Here is a 6,000-nt window from a genome sequence, read left to right as displayed (position 1 = left end):
TCTTTGGTTTCCACAAATCCCCTAACCACTCATGTACCCTCTGCCCCCAAATTCCTCTTTATGCTCCAGGGGTAGCTATTTTATCCTTAAGTCTACACACAGAAAATGCCACATCCTCCCCCCTTTACCCCCCAAGCACAGCAGATCAAAGTAGCAAGTGAAAAGGAAACAGTGCTCTAATGCACAGAGGGAATTAAGACCGGGGGGGCGCGTGAAGAACAGGAGTTTAAAGTCCCCAAACCGAATCTATCTGGAAGCCAAACCCGGAGGTGAATGCACTGCTCGGGTACAGACGTGTGCTCGCACACACACACACACGAACTTGGAGACAGAGGAGGGGGTCAATATATAAACTTTTTTTTTTACGTTGGAGATTTTGGGCACTGATGTCGCTAATCTGTCCGGTCAGCTCCTCCCACTGAAGGAGGCATGGAAGCGCCACAGTCCTCCAGACTATTCAAATGCACACTAAGATGACCCTGGCAGGTTTTCAGACACCATGCCTATCCCAGAGCCACCCCTTTAAAGAAACACCGGCCACATGGAGGAAAACCACACATGCCAAATACAAATCCTCTTCCAGCGGGTGCAACCTTTTTAGGCACCCCACCACCTTTGGCAACAAAAAACTGCCACTTCAGACAACCCTCCTCCTGCACACCCTGTGCCTCTTCTGGCAAAGGGATTGCGAGGAAATTTTCTCAGGGACCCAGGTAGCCTTCAGAGAGTGCATGTGTGAGTGGGGAGGGGGATCTTTGGACGCAACTGAACCTCCGCAGGGACCCAACCCTTACCGGAACTCACAGGGGACTGTGAGCATCCCCCAAAGCCCCAAAGCAACCCAAACCGACAGAGGTTTTCCCCGACCACCCTCGCTGAAGTGGGGGCAACACCACCCCTTCTTCTTCTACTGTCCTCACAACAGTCCTCCTCAAAAGAGCCACCAGCCGAGGGACTGTGGTGCTTCCCGCATGTGGGGCCAACACGCCCTCTTCCCACCGCCTAGGCAGGCAACCCGCCTCCGGAGGGTGGAAAGCCAAGGCTGCGTGCCCTGCAGCTACCTCGGCAACTAAAGCCATCAACCAGCAGAGGCTCCCGAACGGAGGATCGCCTCAGCCCCAGGCAGAGTCAAGACGAGCCACCCACACTTTACCAGCAGCAGCCACCGCAATTGCCCAACCGCCCCTCAGGTCCCTATGCACGCATTCAACACTCCCTCCCTCCCAGCCGCTAAGGCAGAGTCAGCCAGGCCGCGCTCTTCGGAGACCCAGGAGCGCCAAGTACCCTAGTGGTCATGCTGGCTGGGGCTAATGGGAGTTGTAGTTTAAAAAGTAACTTGTCCAAGCTCTGCAAGGGGGCAAGGGGACAACGGTCTGTTGCAGAACAGACAATGCACCCCCTTACTGAGTGCACCTGGGGTGGGCCGCCTCCCCCTGCCCTCCCCTTGGTACGCCACTGCCCCAGGGTGCCCTCCTCAGCCTTCCTGAGAAAGAAGGGAAAATGCGGCGGCAGCTCCAAGAGGAAGTGCGGTGCGACGGTGGCGGAGGGGCGCACGGTGGCAAGGGTGGGAGCAGGACACATGGTGGGGACGGCAGGAGCTGCGGGGGTGGGGGATGAGCAGTGGGGGGGTGGCAGGACGCACGGGGCATGCACGCGCACACACACACACACACCATCCTCACTCACCTCCACAGCTCTCTTCGCCTCCATTCTGCTGCTGCCTTCTCGGTCCATTTTTTTTCTCTCCGGCACTCCACGACCTCCTCCCTCGTGCCTCCTAACACAGAGCACGAGGGAAGAGTGACGCTGCAGAGACCTCCCATGTGAGGCACATGTCTTCTGTCCACCAATCACATGAGCAGAAGACTTCCTCTTCCTCTCGCCCCAGTAACGTCCAAATATAACCTCAGAAACGTTACAGTTACTGCTAAAAAGTAAGGAAATTGCTAGTTGTTCTATTACTAGCAAAATGTAGTGACGTTACGCCCTCGTTACTTAAAAAAGAAATGAATTACAAGTAACTCGTTATTTTTACCGAGTTACTTCCAAGCTCTGGTTAGTAGGGGTGGAGTATTTCTGGTTACTCTTTCTATGGGTGTATGTTGGAAGGCAGAGCTGGGGTCCCAATCCCGGGGAGCTGGATCCCGGAGAGTTGGGAGAAGAGTATTCGGATGGATGGCAGAGGGAAGGGGGAGGAACTTTCCCCCTTTGGAGCGAAGACGAAACAGAGGAACTGCCAGTGATAAGGTCGCTTAGCGATGGGGAGCCTGAGCCCTCCCTGGACATTCTCACGCCTCCTCCTCTTTCAGGCTCAGAGCAAGAGGGGAAAGAGGGAGGGCTGCTCACAGCCGAAAAGCGGGGAGGCAGTTTACCATCAGCCTCTCCCCTATCCCCCATCCTGGAATCGGAAACTTCAGAAGAGGAGGGGGTGATGCTTCCCCCCTCACCGCGCACACGCAGACAGCTGAAAAGACAGGAGAGAAGGGGGGAAGGCGGGCAGTACCTGAGGGGCAGTTAAGGAGGAGCGAAAGATTGCACGCCCGTTTGGCCCCTTCTTAAAGAACAGGTGGGAAGAAGTCCCTTGCTCTGTCAACTTTCTCCCAATGCCGCAGGACCTGTATCCCTGTATTGCTTCATGAGAAAACGCAGTCTTTGTTTGGACATTACCCTAATAAAACACGAATTAACTACAGCCGTTGGTCTGGTTCCTGAGTCACATCCTGGGCGTGACAGTGTATGACTGAGATCGAAATCTATCTTTCTTTGAATGTGAAGAGGGATGATTAAGGGATGAATTAGGAGAGGCCTTATTTACTTGAGTACTCTGTCTAGCGGGGGATAGCTGAGACCGGGATGTTTCTTTCCTTAATTGTGAAAAGGAATGGTTAAAAAGTGAATTAGGGGAAGCCTTATTTACAAAATAACGTTGTATCCAGATACCATGAGTCTAAAAGTCTTCCCTGATTTTGTAAATCCACTCAACAATGTGTGTCGATTGAAAGGTAATGATGGTGCGTCTTTCCGGAAAATGCGAATAGAAGTGAGACACATGCTTGACACAGTTGTTAGATGAGATGTTCAGGAGATAAAGTTTAAGGTAAGATTCAAAAAGTTGTTTTATCGATGTAGTTGACCTCTGCTCCAATGACGAAGTTAGAAAGGTTACTGCTAGTTTGTCTCTTGTGAGTTGTAAATTCCAATTTGAAACGTTACAGTGGTTGTCCAAAAGTCTGTGAGCGCCTAGGGGTTTATTAATATCCGGGCTCCTGATTCCATGTTTGGACTTTTCAGAACAAGGCTCTCTTAGAAAATTTGCATTCCCCAGTAAGGGGCTAGACTTAATTAAATGGAGATAAGTATTTTTTGTAACTGTTTTTGTTTTACAATCTTGCGGAAGGGAATGCTGAGATTTAGTTGAAGCGTCTAGTAGCTTATATAAGGGGTTAAAATTCATTTTCTTTGTTAGGGCAGGCTTTAAGTTCTTTATGTTCTTTGTTTTCTTCATTTTGTTAACTCTCCGAGCAGTCTGGTGTGATGAGTTAATGTTTTTAACTTTCGATTTTGGTTTCCTTATCAAGGAGTTTTGAGAATCTTGGGTGACTGAGGTGGAGTTGGGGAAGATTTGTTTCTCCGTCAGGAATAGTCCCATAGATTTAGTCAGAGTGGTAAGTACACTGTTCGTTTCGGTTATGTAAGCTTTTATCAAATTAAGTTCTTCTGGTACAGCTATTCCCCATCCTAACGACAGCAAGTTCAAGCCTTCCAGGCTCTGCTGTGTTGAAGGATTAATTTTGGGGTAGTTCTCTCAAGAGGCAGTCCTGGAATCTTGTGGCACATTCGTGTCATCTATAGTTAAAATTTCAGAGGGAAGCTCTTCGTCCTTCTGTGTTGGGATGCAGCCAAAGCCTGCATCCTGAAGTTCTTCAGCGAGGCTTTTAGTGCTGATATCCTCCTTAAGTGGGTTGATGGTTAATTGGTGGTCTAATGACCAATCATGAAGGTTAGTCGACTGTGGATGGTCATTTGAGTTATTTATTGATATATCCGGAGGGTAAGGAGAAGTAGAATTTGGTAGGCAAGGTTGGATTATTTTGGGTTGAGCTGGTTCAGGGGGGATTTTCCCTTCCCCCAAGGAGATGCCTAACTCCTGGCATTTTTTCCTGGTAAAGATCATTGTGTAATCATCAGCATAAGCCTTAAAATGGACGGCAGTAGCACAGTTCGGTCCGTTTGGATGGCGGGACCGGAACTGGAAACCCCCCCTCCTATTCATAAGGGTCGCCATAAGTCGGAATCGACTTGAAGGCAGTACATTTACATTTAAATATTGTTTGGTTGGAGAACAGCATTGCTAAAGTCAGATAAGTGAAAATTTTGCAGGATGGCTGTGTTTTGATTCCCATATTTGTGCAAATTTGATAAATTCAGCTTTAAATGCGAACTGAACCGAATTTCTTCCCCATCCCTATTCCTGTGATATGAACAAATTTAACTCCCAGGCTGTCTTCCCGATCCCTTTCAAATACAGCTCCGGCAGTCACCACTTTATGGAGTGGTGGGCGTCAGCTTACAGAGCGACAGCCGCTACAACAGCATGATTGGCACAAATTCTCTCCGTTCTTGGACTGGACTTTGCTCATATTAAACAAAGTTATTACTGCAGATGCACAGCAGGAAGGAGACTCTTAAACATGATGATCACAACACTTGGCTGTAAAGATAAAGACAATAAAGGATAGAACCTTTGCTCAATCAGCTGTTTCTCAACTGGAAGACACCCTCTATCCTGCCCCAGTTATTCAATGTGTGAAAATAATATGGGAGGGGGATCACTTAGTTGGTGTCAAGCCAGGGAGGTGGGCAGAATCAGGACATTTATTATTTATTTAGAAAATGTATATCCCGTCTGATTATAAATAACCTCTATGTGGTTTACAAAAGACATTAAAATTATTGATAAAACAGTGAAAAACTGGTAATTAAAAACATTTTTAAAACAGCAAAAGATTAATTAAAAAAAATAAAACATTAATATCTATGTGTCTGGATAGGCTTGTCTAAACAAAAGAGCTTTAAACAGGCAACAAAAGCAATACAGCAAAATTGCCTGCATGATATCAAGAGGCAGGGAGTTCCCAAGAATGATTTCTTACAAGTTCAGACTAGATATTATGTAGTGCCTGTTCCACAGATCAAAACGTTCAAGTGGGCTCATATGGAGTAAGGCAGTCCTGCAAGTGAACTGATCCCAAACTGGTAAGGGTTTTGTACACCAATAGAAACCTTGAACTTGGCTGGTAGCAAATCGGCAACCAGTGCCCAGGGCAGAGGTGTCTCACTTCTGTCAGCAATCTGACTGCAGGATTCTGCACTAACTGCAGTTTTTGGGACAAGTGCATGGGAAGCCCCACATAGAGTGCATTGCAGTAATCCTGTCTAGAAGTCACCAATGCTTGAACTGCTGTGGTCAAGCTCTCCCAGTTCAGGAACAGTCATACTTGTCTTACGAAGCGTAGCTGATAAAAGGCACTTCTAGGACATAACCCTGTAGCGGCACTGTGTAGAGGAAAAGCCTGCAAAGTGCTGAGGGGTATTCCTGCTTTTCTGTGGCTGGAGGTGAAGCAGATTCTCCTTGCATTTTTCTAGCTTCCGGATAACAGTTTGGCAAATTTCTGCACAGCTCATGGCTGCTACAGGATCATTTTGGCTTTCATCTACCCACTACACATCCTCATCCCGCAAACACAACAAACGTGGTAGAAGGGTGGGTGGCATAAAAGTGCACATGCTAAACATAAACACACATGCATAAAAGTGTTTATAATAAGCAAAGAAAAACTTTTGGGAGGGCAGGAGGAAGCACACTTATTTTACTGGTAGAAAGGAGAGCAAATGGCAAACTTTGTTGCATCATCCAAATGTTATTTATTTATTTAGTTTGTTTATATAACACTTTTAGTTACTTGATGGCCTCTGAGCAGATTCCATAAGAACAAATAA

The sequence above is a fragment of the Rhineura floridana genome, chromosome 2 (assembly GCF_030035675.1).
Source record: "Rhineura floridana isolate rRhiFlo1 chromosome 2, rRhiFlo1.hap2, whole genome shotgun sequence".
Classification (NCBI taxonomy): domain Eukaryota; kingdom Metazoa; phylum Chordata; class Lepidosauria; order Squamata; family Rhineuridae; genus Rhineura; species Rhineura floridana.
The sequence above is the reverse complement of the archived record's forward strand: the minus strand, read 5'-3'. Positions refer to the sequence as shown.